The following is a 7,491-nucleotide window of genomic DNA, read 5'->3' as shown; positions in this document are numbered from 1 at the left end:
TAGGTTCATTGTGTGGCAAATGTACTGGTCGAACCTTAGTTTTAAAATATTGTACTTTCCAGCAACTTAGTTAATGTTGAGTTGAGCATCACAATAAGCGTTAATGTGCTTAAGTTATTTTAATATTGCAAATTTGAAGCCATATATGAGTTCCTCATAATTGTCTGTATTTGTAAATGACTCAGTCAAGTGGTAAGAGAATGAAAAGATTGCTCGGTCATGATTAATGAAACCTACCCTTGCTTTGTCTAGTATAATTGCTTGTTTGTCCTCATCTTTATAAGCAGGCAAAGCATCATTAAAGTATAGTCCCCATCGGTAGATGCAGAGGTCATCGAGCTCTAATTCTTATTCATCAAGCAGGTCATTATTTTGAGGGGACCCTGCTGATATTGGGTGTGCTGCTAGGAAGTCGGCTAGTATCTATCCTTTGACAACACATAGGGGCACACATGTTATGATGAACTGGAGCAGTATCATTATCCACTTGGCCAATCTCTAGAGAGTGTCAGTTGAGTCATTAGGTACTGCAGAGGATTTACTCTCGAGAGAAGAGTCACCTTATGAGAGAGCATGTGGTGCTTTAGCTTTTGGATAATGAAGATAAAATCTAAGTACTTCTTCTCAATTACATAATACCTTATTTTGGATGGATTTTGATTGCAAATCCGGTAGTAAAATGTAATTTACTCACCATCATCATTGACTTGGGCTTGCAAGGCTCCAAGGGAGTCATCTAAAGTTGTGGTGTAGAGGATCAGAGGCTTTCCTGAGGTTGAGGCTGATAGAACAAAAGGTGTTGTTAAATATTGTCTGATGCTTTAAAAAGCTTGCTGACAGTTTTTTGTCCCACAAAAATTTGGCATCTTTTCTAGCTAAGGTGGTGTCCAGTTGACACCTACCTGACAAATTAGATATGAAATGTCTTGTAAATGCCAACTTTTTTTAGAAATACTATTATTGGGTCAAATTCTTTGGAGGAGGCATATTTAATATTGCTTTAAACTTAAGAGGATCAATTTAGATGCTACAATGATGGGCAAAAAATCCTAAGAAAATCTCAGAGCTGATACCAAAGGCGTACTTTAAATGATTCATCTTATGATTAAATTTTCACAATCATTCAAGGAAAATTCTTAAATTGTACACATGGTCATCCTTTTTACTACTCTTGACAAAAAATTCATCACGTAACACCAAACCTAGTTGTTGATCACTTTATCAAAAATCCTTGAAATAGCCCGCTAGTATGTCTCACCAACATTCTTCAGTCCAAAGGGTAGTATCTTATAGCAGTAAATCCTATTGGATGTTTGAAATGTTGTATTTGGTTCATCTTCTAGAAACATTTTAATTGGTTGTAGCTTGACAATTCGTTCATGAACAAGAAGATCGTGTGTGTGGATCTAATATCTACGATCAAATCAGTGATCAATAAGGGGAAAACATCTCTTAAACATGCTCTAGTTAGCTCTCTGAAGTTGATGAAAAACCAAATTTGATTGTTTTTCTTTTTTTATGCACTATGTTAACTAACTAAGTTAGATATTCTTCTACTCAGATGAAGCCAACATTGATTAATTTCCTTACCTCAGTGATCACCTGTTGTTCAATTTCCACGTGCATTCTCCTTAGAGCTTACTTTACCTGGACTGTAGTTTGATTTATCCTAATTCTCTAAATCACACTTCTATAGAAAATCCATGCATTTCATTGTATCTCCAAGTGGTGCAATCTTTATATTCTTTTAGTAGTTGGGTTATTTCTCTTGCTTCAGTGTCATAGAGTAGCTAGCATATGAATTTTGGCCTTGGGTCATCTTAAGTCACCAAATTAACTTCACTTAACTTCTCTACTGTTAATTTAATTCCTTCTTCAAATTCTAGCAGTGCATCTTCAATCATAGGCTCCTCAGAATTATCAGGCCCTTCCGCACACTCAACATCGAGATATTCGGTGACTATAATTCAAAATTCTATGTCACCCAGAGGTCCTACTGTACTGAATCCAACACCTTGTGAATTGGTGTTTACTTGTTTGTTATTCTAAATATTTTCAAAGAGTTGGGATTGCTTTGTCGACTACTATTTTGAGAAAAAAAAAACATGTTGAACAAGCTTTTGAACATATGGGGAATAACGTTAAAAAAGAAGTCCTATAAATTCTAAGAAACTTTTTTCTATTTTTACATTTGTTTAAGAACTAGAAGAGGAAGAACTAGAACTTAATGGGTTTATAACCTCACTATCTACTTCTATGGGCACAAAAGTTTCTATTTTAATTGAGGAAATTGGAGATAGGTTCATAGCCAGTACATAGTGATTGATCCTTTCATACATGGTCTCATAATCTTTCTTTTCTTTTTCATCCATAAGTGACATTTTAAACTGTGGATGTTATTGATTCATTGTTTTATTTCTCTCTTTCTCTTCCTTAAAATTGGAGTATAAGATGATGTTGATCTTCAAGGTGTTCTTAATTTTGACGATGTGGTTTTCTCTCCCTCGTCCTCGTCCCCATCCTTGACCTTGATTGTGAGTTTTATGGGAGTCTATGCACTTTGGTTGCATTGCATCATGGTATTCCATTATTTTGTTTTCTTCTTCCTTGCCTTCTTCTTTAATTTTCTTAATTTAATCCTTTCCTCCAGCATGTATTTGGAGAAAACTATCTTCTTTTGTGGGCCACAATAAGCAGTGTCTTCATGTATACGAATCTCATGTACTGAGAAATGTTGTAGATCACCTTTAATGTAGTATTCTTATCTCTCAAATGGGTACTTGATGCACTGGTGCAATGATGATGGAACCATATTATATTCATGGAGCCACAGTTAACCAAGCTAAAAAGTTGAAGGACGTCTCAAAATCTATGACATGATATTTTGTCGTTGTCACCAAATTACTGATTTTTAGGAGAAATGTGATTAAACCCACATCCCTTTCTCCAGGTTGATTAAAGACACGTAGCATCATCTTGTTTATTGTTAGCTTATGGGCATTGATTTCTAAACATGTCAGTGTTCTCAGATTCATAATGTTGATTGATGCACTGGGGTGAATGAGCACCCTTGAGTGCACATTGTTGTCAATGTTTACTAGTTAATATAGTGGGCTATTATGTTCATTTGTTCCTAGCAATTGATCACCATCAATGAATGCAATTGTTCAGCCCTTCCAACAAATAAGCCTCATCAATGGAAATACTAGTTAGTTGAGCTAAGAAGTTCTCAAGATCTAAAAGAGCTTTTACCATTAACTCCCTCTATTCCTTAGAGAGGATCAAGGAATCATAAATGCTCAACATTTCTGGTAGTTTCCTCAAATGGGCTAGGATATTTTAGTCCACCTTATTATGAGAGTTGTTAGTGTTTTCTTGAATTGGCCTTTCATGTGTTAGTTGAATTACTTCCTCAGGCCCGACCACTTGTTTTCCTTTTTCTTTGTGGGATGCTCTTGGTGGTAGAACTTTCTTGCTCCACAATTTCAATTCAGTTATTTCCTCCTATTTTTGTGCCAAAAGTAGTTCTTCCAAATCTTTTATCTTTGAACCTGGTGATTCTAATTTTATGGAAATTACTGCTCCTTACAACTCAAGAATAACAATATCATCTTCAATTTTGCTATCACTATTACTATTATTATTGTCATTTTGATTTTTGTTGGACCCATTGACATTGTGTATGATTTGAGAATTTTCTGAGGGATTGAAATTGGATTGATTGTTTGCAGATGAGTCATCATCAGAAATAGAAAAAAAGCAACTGAAATCAAAATGCTTTGCATTAACCATCCCCTGATGGATAAGAAAAAAGTCATACATAATCAATGTATCGAGAGATTTATCCCCCAAATTCAAGAAAACCAATCTAAGAGAATGAATAAGGATAGAAAGAGTAGGAGGTATAGAAGGAATAGCAGCCCCTACACAACAAGAGTCTTTAATCCTCTTGGCTTCACCTTCTTTTTTTTGGAAGTGACAGTTTCAAGGTTGTCGCCGAGGCTAATGTGGCTTGCTTTAAGCTGAGGACCTTCTTGGAGGAACTGGTCCTAAATATGTTCTATCTATCTTCATCGTTGTAGGGGTCGACAGGTACAAATTTCTCAACTGAGATACATTAATCAAACCCTTTTTGGACGCTTTAAAATACTTTTTAGCAATGACTATATTTTGTTTTTTAAAGTTGTATTCCAACAAGTCTTTAAAGATAAAGCAATCCTCAATCTCGTGTTCAACCATCCTATGGTAGGCAGAATAGTTGGGTTGGTCTTCCATTCCAACCTTCTCCGGCCTTTAGCTTTAGGCAGCCCAAACTCCGGTATCTTCAAAAAACTGTGGAATATCTTAAGCAGAGCTCATTATTCATCAATTGGGCTACATTAGTTTCTTACCCTTCTCAACTGTAGAGAAACTAGTTGATTTCTTATTGGAAACCCTTGTTGGCTTTGGTTTCTTTATTTTCCTTGTCAAACTTAAATGTTTTGCATTATCTTGCATACTTGTAGGTTCATTGAGCAGTATCAAAAATGTATTTTTTACAAACCTCTTGAGGATGAATACCACCTGTCCATGAATGTGTTCGATAAGAATTTTGTTGGCGCACTATTTCAGAAGTTGTGGTTCACACTTCATGTTGAGGTTTCTCCACCTAAGGTCATAATCAATCAGGGCTCTCCTAGCTTCTATTTTTCTATGACTATATCATCGATTGTAATATGGTGTTGGGCTTCATGGAAGCACTGGAAAAATAGATTCTTTAATTCTACAAAGATATTGATGGGCCCATTGGGAAGTTTGACATATTAGTCAAAGGTGACGTCAGTAAAGCTACTAAAGAACTGGTGAAATAGGAGAGCATCATTACACCATTGTTACGAAAACTTGCCCAGATGTGTGCAACATGATGACGAGGGTTTTCTATCCTACTAAATACCTTGAAGAAATATGGTACAAAGACCTTATGATATTGGACAAAATCAAATTCATCTATGTAGGGTCTACCCATCGGAACAAATGATTTGGCTCTCACTTAGGTCATTGTTTCCTTGACTTTCTACTCAACTATCTGAGTATTGTCTTTTTCAGGTACCCTGCTCTGGGTGGTATCATTTTTTTTATTGTTTTATTTTGTCTCATCAGATTCTCTTTTATCATCAAGGATATGTACCACCTCAAGTCGAATGGTGTCAATAGTGGGTTCTTGTGGTACTTGAGGCAGGTTGTGCAATGTTGCCAATGCAGTCATCATTTCTTTGACTTTCTTCTCAAGAAGACTGATTTGTTCATCTCATTTTTGTTTCATTCTATGTAATTCTTCCAAAAATTCTTCATAGCTAGCTGGTGTTACTTATCACAAAGACAAAGTGGCTCATTTCTATCTATATTAAATTTAGCAAATTCTTCCTCCATGTCAACAAGGGAGTCTCCTTTTTTGTCTCCCGACAACTTTCTAACATTTGCACATAACTTCTCAAGTTCCTACACAATCAAATTGGTGTGACTTCTTCTATGAGTCTCCTCTTAAAAACTATCCACTAGATTTGTATGTCATATTTTCGTAATATCAGAGACTTCCTCTTAGTGTGTATGCCTCCATATGTTCTTTTTTAGTATGGGATGAACTTCCTTTGGTGGCATGAGAATGTACTATGAGAGGGTATGATCCCCAGCCTGTAACAATAGTACAACCAAGTTTATACTTGAGGAATCCTTTTTGGCCCTCAATAATAAATCTTCATATGATGGTGGAAAAGTGGACGATGTCTCAGGCTAGCTTTGGAAGGAGGATGAATGGGCTCCATCGGAATAGTGGTAGTACATGTCAAATTGGGCTGTAAGTGAACCATAGAAGATACCTGAGTGAAGTAGCGACAATCTAGCAGCATTCCAGGCAAAGCTTGATAAGGACCTGTGGTGAATCGATTATGTGATTGTTGACCTCACTTTTGGTTGAGGTTTAGTTTTTCCTCTTTAGTAGCCTAAGGTTTAGCCATAGGAATTTCCTATTGACTATTCTTAGAAAACTATATTTGGAACCCTCACCACTGGAAATTCTACCCTCTTCTTTACTCAACTTGAAGTTCCACATGTTGATCCTAACCTCTAGCACTTAGTAGGTGGGGTCACTAGGAGGGAAACTCAAGATGAGTCACCCATAGGACTGTTGGACCTTAGGGTTGACCCTGGGTGTTGTTCTGGAGCTAGGGAACTCACTACACTCATCTACACTCACATTCACTTACCACCCTAAACTCAAATTTCTAGCCTAGGTCTCTTGATCTTTTTGGGATACTCATGTAGATGGTCCCCTAAACCTACCAACCCTAGGGCTATGGTTTAACTAAGGACACTACAAAGGGGACCCAAAATGGGATTTCCTTTGGTCCATGGCTTATTTAGGGTGATTATTTATCCAATCTAATAAAAAATACCCATCTTGGATTTTTGCCCCTAAACAACCCCAAATTACCAAAATGCCCCTCCATAGCCCAAAATTTCAAAAATTCCAAAAATTCCTAGAAAAATTCAATAAATCCGAAATATTTTCAATTTCATTTTTCTAAACTACCACATGACCCAATTTGGCCAATTTGACTATCTTTAACTAAAACCCCCAAATTTGCCTTTAAGGGCCCAAATCTTCCCAAATTCAACCAAAATGTCCTTCAATTTAATCTCAATTGACCCCAATTCCAATCCTAAACTCAAATTCACTCTTGATATGACCAATATAGACCAAATACAAGCTTAATTTGCCCATAATTTGACCCCAATTTTGGTATGGGTCAAACCCCCAATTTTTGTCACATGACCTAATCCCACCAAATTGAACTTATAGCCAAGTAAATTGGCCCTAATTAATGTTGAAAAATCCTTATAACATCCTTATAGATAAAAATCAACCATAAATTGGCCTTGGTAAAGCCTAAAATCCATTTGATTTTGTCCTAAAGCCAAAACTCCCAGATTTAGCCCCAAATTGGCTAAGTCCCCAAATTTCACCAAATTGGTTACCTTAACCTCCAAATTGACACCCAAATCATGTTGAAAACTCTTCATGTGGTCCCTATTGACCATTTACAAAAATCAATTTGGACTTATCCCAAGGCTAACCCAAGCTAGACCCAAGCCTAGCCTAACATGACCAAATTAACTAAGATTCAAAATTCCCTCAAATTGACCCTTCAATTGAGCTCAAAACCACTTCCATCCTTCACCAAAGTTGTTCCTTATGATCCCCTACACCAAATTAAACATTTATTTGGGTCATTTGACCTGGATAACCTAGCCCAAACCTAAGATTTGGTCATTTGCACCCACTTGGACCCATGCACTAAATGTGACCCAACCACCCTAAAGTCACCAAATTAACTCCACCCAAATCCTAAAGTCACCAAATTAACTCCACCACAGCCATTAGTTGGACCTAGTGACCAGTAAAAACACCATGGAACCTGCCAGCTCAGCCAAACTAATTGATGGAGCTCCTCT

Source organism: Phalaenopsis equestris, unplaced genomic scaffold (genome assembly GCF_001263595.1).
Source record: "Phalaenopsis equestris unplaced genomic scaffold, ASM126359v1 Scaffold000839, whole genome shotgun sequence".
Lineage (NCBI taxonomy): Eukaryota > Viridiplantae > Streptophyta > Magnoliopsida > Asparagales > Orchidaceae > Phalaenopsis > Phalaenopsis equestris.
The sequence above is the reverse complement of the archived record's forward strand: the minus strand, read 5'-3'. Positions refer to the sequence as shown.